Consider the following 7,534-nt stretch of genomic DNA (forward strand, 5'->3'; position numbering starts at 1 on the left):
GCAATGGCACCCCACTCCAGGACTCTCGCCTGGAGAATCCCAGGGACGGGGGAGCCTGGTAGGCTGCAGTCCATGGGGTCGCTAAGAGTCGGACACAACTGAGCAACTTCACTTTCTCTTTCACTTTCATGCATTGGAGAAGGAAATGGCAACCCACTCCAGTGTTCTTGCTTGGAGAATCCCAGGGATGGCGGAGCCTGGTGGGCTGCCATCTATGGGGTTTCACAGAGTCGGACGAGACTGAAGCGACTTAGCAGCAGCAGCAGCTCTCTTTAAAGGGCTTAACAAGGATTAGAAGCCAAGGAAATAGAAACCATCCAACTCTGCAATCTCAAAATGCTTGAGAAGTTACATTATACAGGTCAAGTAAGTGTGAATAAACAACTGCTGTCCTCACTTGGACCACCTTATATTTCCCCATATCACTTAAATATATTATGTAATCTTTCAAATTTTCTCCAATTATGAGAATTACCTGAAATATTTCTTAGTCATAAGTTTAAAAGTTTAAAAAAATCCACTTTGGCCACCTCATGTGAAGAGTTGACTCATTGGAAAAGACTCTGATGCTGGGAGGGATTGGGGGCAGGAGGAGAAGGGGACGACAGAGGATGAGATGGCTAGATGGCATCACTGACTCGATGGACGTGAGTCTGGGTGAACTCCGGGAGTTGGTGATGGACAGGGAGGCCTGGCGTGCTGTGATTCGTGGGGTCGCAGAGTCCGACAGGACTGAGTGACTGATCTGATCTGATCTATGTTACCTTTTCTCAACATCTTGATTACTATCCTAATACAATTATCATTCCCATAGGCAAAAACATATTAGATTCTTTCCTTTCAGTTTCTCATCTTTAGTCAACAAATCCTGACAGATCTCAATTTTTAAATTTTTGTTATATACTCTTCAATGTGATAAACCTGTGTGAACTTATTTCTATTCTTCTCCCTTCCCCCAACTGCTATACTCACTAACATTTCCTGCCCTAACTCCTGCTCCCAATATATGAACAAGTTTTAAATCAAAGCAGTTCATTAGAATCACCTACATAGCTTATCAATAAAAAGAAATACAGCTGTTAAGGCAGAGCAGAACTATTACTGCATTAGAGTCTCCAGACATTCCATTCTGCACTTCCCCATGCTCTCCCCATCCTTCTACTAGTCACTCAAAAGTGACTTAAACTGGTAAGCAAGTCAGCCTTTAAGTAATCACTATCTCATAACACTGTAGTCCATCTCAAACATCAGTATCAGATTATTCCTCTATATATTTATGAAACTCAAGGCTGGAAAACATCATTTAGTATCAAAGAACTTTATCTGAAATATTTTCACATTATTCCATTTAACTGTTAAAAAAACCTGCTGTGTAAGTAATAACAGGTTGTTTGATGGTGGGTATGTCTGATCTCCCTGACCTTACCATGAGGAAGGAATCTGTCTTTTCATATACCTATAAATATAGGTTACAATTAAGCACAGTAGTACTTAAGATATTTCAACTTTGATATAAAGCCAAATGACAATACTACACTGTAAAATGCTGAAGATCAAAAGTGTAATTATTGGTCTCTTGGGATAGGGGGACTGGTGCTCAAGTTAGAATCCCTTTTCTGAATTCCACAGATAACTTTCTGCATCTCCCCATTAACCCCAAAAGAAAACTAACGGACTTCTGGTGATCAAGACAGAATAACAGAGAGACAGTGTTCTGTGACAGAACAAGTTTCTGCCATTACCCCTAGGTTGGCCAGTTTACAGATCAAAGATGTGACTGGCACTTCCGAAAAGTCCTCACTTTGTTGAGTAGGACTCCCCAGAAAGTTTCAAGGCTCCTAGCTAAGGAAGGGTTTTAGTAAGCTGACAAGAAAGGTCAGGAAGTATTTGGGGGCACAGGAACCTATAACCACAACTTTCAAAGGCTGTCCTATTTACTAGGTCTGAGTTCTAGCTGGCTCTTGTTTCCCAAGGTTAAGTGACTAGTGGTTTCCTGAATCCAGTATATTTGATGGAGCATAAGCTCATAAGAATTTACTAGCATTCTTATATTATCTGCCCTAACACAACACACAGAATTTACTAGCATTCTTATATTATCTGCCCTAACACAACACACAGCAGGAAGAGAGAGAGAGATATATATATATATATATATATATATCTCAACCACTCTTTATTAGAAAACACAGGGTTAAAACAAAAACAGGAAGTTAAGGCTGTTACCCAGGAAAAGTGATTCAAAGTCAAGCATCCTATTAATGAAGCTGTTCAGATTGCCTATCACCGGGCAAGAAAATGGACATGACAGACCACAATCTGATTCTTTATCTCAGAATCAGAACTATGATCAGATTCCAATACTTGTCAGTTCTGGAACTTGGAAGTATTATGTCCTAGAGGGGAAAATAACTGAGAAAGAAAACGGGGAAACGTCAACTCTAACAAAGTAATAAAAATGCTATCTAAAGTTACCATCACGTAACAGAGTAGGTCATAAGATAACTTATACAAACACTGTTTTAAAAGTTTTAACTGGGTGGCTTGTTGCATTTATTTAATAGTTTTAAAAGTTTTCTTTTCAGCCCACCTGGGCTTCCCAGGCAGCACATTGGTAAAGAATCCACCTGCCAACAGAGGCAATGTGGGTTTGACCCCTAGGTGGGGGAAGATCCCCTGGAGGAGGAAATGGCAACCCACTCCAGTATTCTTGCCTGGAAAATTCTATGGACACAGGAGGCTGATGGGCTACAGTCCATGGGATTGAAAAGAGTTGGACATGACTGAGGGACTAACATTTAAAAAGTTTGCATTCCTGTATTCATCATTTATATATATATACACACACATATATAATATATATTATATATATAATATATATATATAATATAATGTAATATATATACATATATTATATATATGTATATATATATCTCTCTCTCTCAAAGCAACCCAAAAGACCCACATAGCAATTTAAAGTTCTATAACATGAATTATAATCACTGCAAGCTGAGGGAGCCTTGATAATTGTTTACCATTCTTCTCAAAAAGCTTTGTTGTTCTCCATGCATCTTACTGCTAATGGTTCATTTAATAATTTTCATCCACTTTATACAAGTATGATTATAACAGCAATTGTTTTCATAATAATTCTTACAAAATCTTTTAAGTTAATGGGTGATCATACGACAATATTGGTGTAATGTGTAATACAGTAAAGCATTCACTTTTGTAGTTTTAATTGATGTTAATAGCTTTCTAAATGCCTTTGTCTTGTATTTTAAAAAATGATTAAGTCTCTGAAAAGGTCACCATATATTTTAGTATATTTTAAGAAGGCTTCCCTGGTGGCTCAGAGGTTAAAGCGTCTGCCTGCAATGTGGGAGACCCGGGTTCGATCCCTGGGTTGGGAAGATTCCCTGGAGAAGGAAATGGCAACCCACTCCAGTATTCTTGCCTGGAGAATCCCATGGACAGAGGAGCCTGGTGGGCTACAGTCCATGGGGTCGCAAAGAGTCGTCAGACACGACTGAGTGACTTCACTTTCAAAGCAGTGGTTTAAAGGGTTTCCCCAAGTGGAGCTAGTTGTGAAGAATCCACCTGCCAATGTAGGAGATAATAAGAGGTGCAGGATTGATTCCTGGGTCGGGAAGATCCCCTGGAGAAGGGAATGGCTACCCACTCTAGTATTCTTGCCCAGAGAATCCCAGGGACAGAGAAGCCTGACTAGTCCAAAGGATTGCACAGAGTCAGATACCACTGGAGCGACTTAGCAGGAACACACAAAGTAGTGGTATCTACAAATTTAGTTTACTAAAAGTTCACATGCATTCTGGAATGAGGCAATGACATATCCAAAATCTCAGCAATGTAGTAAAAAATATGTTTAGACAAAAATTAGCTGCTGTTCAAAAGTACAGTATTCCAAGAGCTTGAAAAATTTTCCAGGCTCAAACTTAGCTTAAAAGTATCAGCCTAAAAAGAATACCTGTATAATATATCCTCCTAAGTGGTCTAACTGGTTCCAAATAGGAAAAGGAGTACGTCAAAGCTGTATATTGTCACCCACCTTATTTAACTTATATGCAGAATATATCATGAGAAACGCTGGGCTAGAAGAAGCACAAGCTGGAATCAAGATTGCCGGGAGAAATATCAATAATCTCAGACACACCACCCTTATGGGTGAAAGAGGAAAAAGAAAGTGAAGTGAAGAGAAAAAAAGAAAGAAGTGAAAGAAAGTGAAGAGGAACTAAAAAGCCTCTTGATGAAAGTTAAAGAGAGTGAAAAAGTAGGCTTAAAGCTCAACATTCAGACGACTAAGATCATGGCATCTAGTCCCATCACTGCATGGGAAATAGATGAGGAAACAGTGCAAACAGTGCTGACTTTATTTTTGGGGGCTCCAAAATCACAGCAGACGGTGGCTGCAGCCATGAAATTAAAAGACGCTTACTTCTTGGGAGGAAAGTTATGACCAACCTCAATAGCATATTCAAAAGCAGAGACATTGCTTTGCCAACAAAGGTCCGTCTAGTCAAGGCTATGGTTTTTCCAGTGGTCATGTATGGATGTGAGAGTTGGACTGTGAAGAAAGCTGAGCACCAAAAAATTGATGCTTTTGAACTGTGGTGTTGGAGAAGACTCTTGAGAGTCCCTTGGACTGCAAGGAGATCCAACCAGTCCATTCTGAAGGAGATCAGTCCTGGGTGTTCTTTGGAAGGAATGATGCTCAAGCTGAAACTCCAGTACTTTGGCCACCTCACTCGAAGAGTTGACTCATTGGAAGACTGATGCTCGGAGGGATTGGGGCAAGAGGAGAAGGGGACGACAGAGGATGAGATGGCTGGATGGCATCACCAACTCCATGGATGTGAGTTTGAGTAAACTCCGGGAGATGGTGATGGACAGGGCGGCCTGGTGTGCTGTGATTCATGGGGTTGCAAAGAGTCGGACACGACTGAGCGACTGAACTGAACTGAAGGATCAATCAGAGATCTGGATAACTGTATTACTCTCATTGAGTCATGAAGAAAAAAGAAGAGAAAAAAAGTAACTTCTAGATTTAAAAAGACTTCAAGAGATGTAACAGTCAAACTCAGTGCATAGACAGATCAAAAATTGCAAAAACAAGAAAACGGGATAATTTGGGGAAATTTTTAAAAAGGATCAAATATTAGATAACATAAACTGTTGTTCAGTGTGATTATTATACAGGGTTACACAGAAAAAATTTTCTTTTCATTAGAGACACATATTAAAGTATTTAGGGTGAAATATCAGGAATAAAAATAACAAATACAGCAAACTATTAAGGAATTTTAAAACCTGAGTGATCAATTTACAGGGAGTTCAAAATAGTATTTTCCCTACTTTTCTGGATGCTTAAAAGTTTTCACAATAAAAAAATAAAACAAAAAAAGCTTACAGAGAAAACTATTCCTCTCCCACTCCTTTTTCCTAGCCACCTCCACTTTATCACTGTTTCTTATGTATTCTAACAGAGATATTCTATGCATATATATACGTACAATAATCACCATTCACAGTTCTCCCTTTTTAAATATCTTCCTTTTAATCAAAGCAATTGGTTTTGAACTAACCTGATCAGACTCTACACCTCCTAACTCCTTCCAAGCCACTTTAAAACCATCTAGTACCTTTAATTAAGGCTATCATTTTCTAGACTAAATAGTTAACTCTAGAAACTGTAACTGTAGTATAGCTGCTTCTCAACAAAAGTGCTTAACAATATCTAACTTGATGTAACATGGGGAAAATTACCTTTCCATCCTATTTGAATTTCACCACTTCCCCAGCTAGGTTAGGCAAATTATCATCAAACTTTCCGTGACGTTATCTGAAATGTGCGCCAAAAAAAACACAACTTCCATTATAATATGTCATTAATTTTTTGTGACAGACCTGAGTGTATCTGGCACATGTGTAGTAGGTGCTAGATAAAACCTAACTGAACCTAATTATTATCTTCTTTTGTTTCACTAACTTGAGACCAGGGCTCAAAACAAATTTTAAGATTTTCCAAGGGACTTAGAATAGTATTAGGCTCTTAGTAAGTGTTCAAAAGATATTCTGCCTTGAGTAAATCTGATATAAAACATTATGGTGGATAAAGACATTTGCTAGATTAAGAGAACTTTCCTTAACTACCATGGAGTTCCAAATTGTTAAAAGCCATGGGAATAAACTTCCAACAAGACGGCTTAATCTGATTCTCAAAGATGATTAAATTGAGCAGACTGAAGGGGGAGTGGCGTGCAAAGCATTTCCTCTTCATAATTATGCACTGAGATTCGGACTAAATGTTAAATTGACATATAGTAAGCTCTTCTTAATTAGTAGCTATTAAGACGCATCCCACCAGAAGTCCCAAGGAAGAAAAAGAACAGAAGCTGTCTGTCACAAGAGGTCGAAAGGTGTCCGCGGCGTGAGGCCCGTAGGCCTTTAAGGGGTACCTGCGTCTATGTATGGGCTCCCTGTTGCCCTCGGGGGCGAAAGTCAGCGACCTCCCCGAAAGGTCAAGCCTCTGGAGCCACGTTTCCCGCCGGAGCTGGGAGCAGAGCCGGAACGCCCCCGCGAGACACTGTATCCCGAGGCCAGAAGCACCGCCTGCCCGTAATCCCGCGCGACCCCTTCAAGAACGACCCGCATACCCCGCGCAGCAGTCCTCAGGCGCAGAGACGGGCCGCTTCCTGCACCCCCACAGCCTCCCTACAGTGGCAGACCACCAGGTCCCTGGGGTTCCGATACGCCTCGGCGCCGCCCGGCCCTTTGATACTCACACTCACAGCCGACCCCTCTTACTCCATCAGGCCGCCGAGGCGCCGGCGAGGGACCCCATTCACGCCCCAGCCACCCCCCTCAGCTTTGGGTCCGGCGCCCCGCTCCGAACCCGCTCCCCACCGGGAACCTCCGCCGCCGCCGCCGCCAGAGCGCAGGCGCACAGAGCTTCCGTCGCGCTCACTTTTATCCCCGCCTCCCTGCGGTCCGCCTTTCTCAACAACCTAGCTTTATTTGAACACACGAGAGTGAACAACGGACACAGAGGAACGAGACTTTACTTAAAAAGAATGGAAGATCACAAGGCAGACCAGCCGGCAGAAGAATTATCCCGCTGCACCGGACTCTGCTGTAACGCTGTAACCAGCCTCCCTCCTTTCTTTTCCATTCTTTTTGCTTTTTTTAGGCTTCCCTCTTGCTCCTATTCTCTTCCTAAGTTCTCACCGTTCTCCTAGGCAGTGGCAACTGTTGTGGCTAAATTTCCAATCACTCTTTCCTTGTAAAATTTACTGAAGCTTATTGAAAGATGCAAGAGCTTCAGAACAGACAGTCCCGAGTTCAAATCTTGACTTGCTGCTGCTGCTGCTAAGTCGCTTTAGTCGTGTCCGACTCCGTGCGACCCCATAGACGGCAGCCCAGCAGGCTCCCCCGTCCCTGGGATTCTCCAGGCACTGTCACCCTGGAGTGGGTTGCCATTTCCTTCTCCAGTGCATGAAAAGTGAAAGTGAAGTCG

General features: G+C 41.7%; 1 protein-coding gene across 2 annotated transcripts in view; it reads right to left on the bottom strand.

The window, feature by feature from the left end:
- The window catches only part of ZNF106 (zinc finger protein 106), a 54,667-nt gene extending 47,703 nt beyond the window's left edge, over positions 1–6,964 (bottom strand). For both annotated transcript variants that reach the window (XM_010848021.1, XM_010848018.1), the window contains exon 1: positions 6,804–6,964. The gene's annotated coding sequence lies outside the window, so the exon portion shown is untranslated. The remainder of the gene's footprint in view (positions 1–6,803) is intronic.
- Positions 6,965–7,534: the final 570 nt, after the last annotated feature.

The sequence above is a fragment of the Bison bison genome, unplaced genomic scaffold (assembly GCF_000754665.1).
Source record: "Bison bison bison isolate TAMUID 2011002044 unplaced genomic scaffold, Bison_UMD1.0 scf7180017864259, whole genome shotgun sequence".
Lineage (NCBI taxonomy): Eukaryota > Metazoa > Chordata > Mammalia > Artiodactyla > Bovidae > Bison > Bison bison.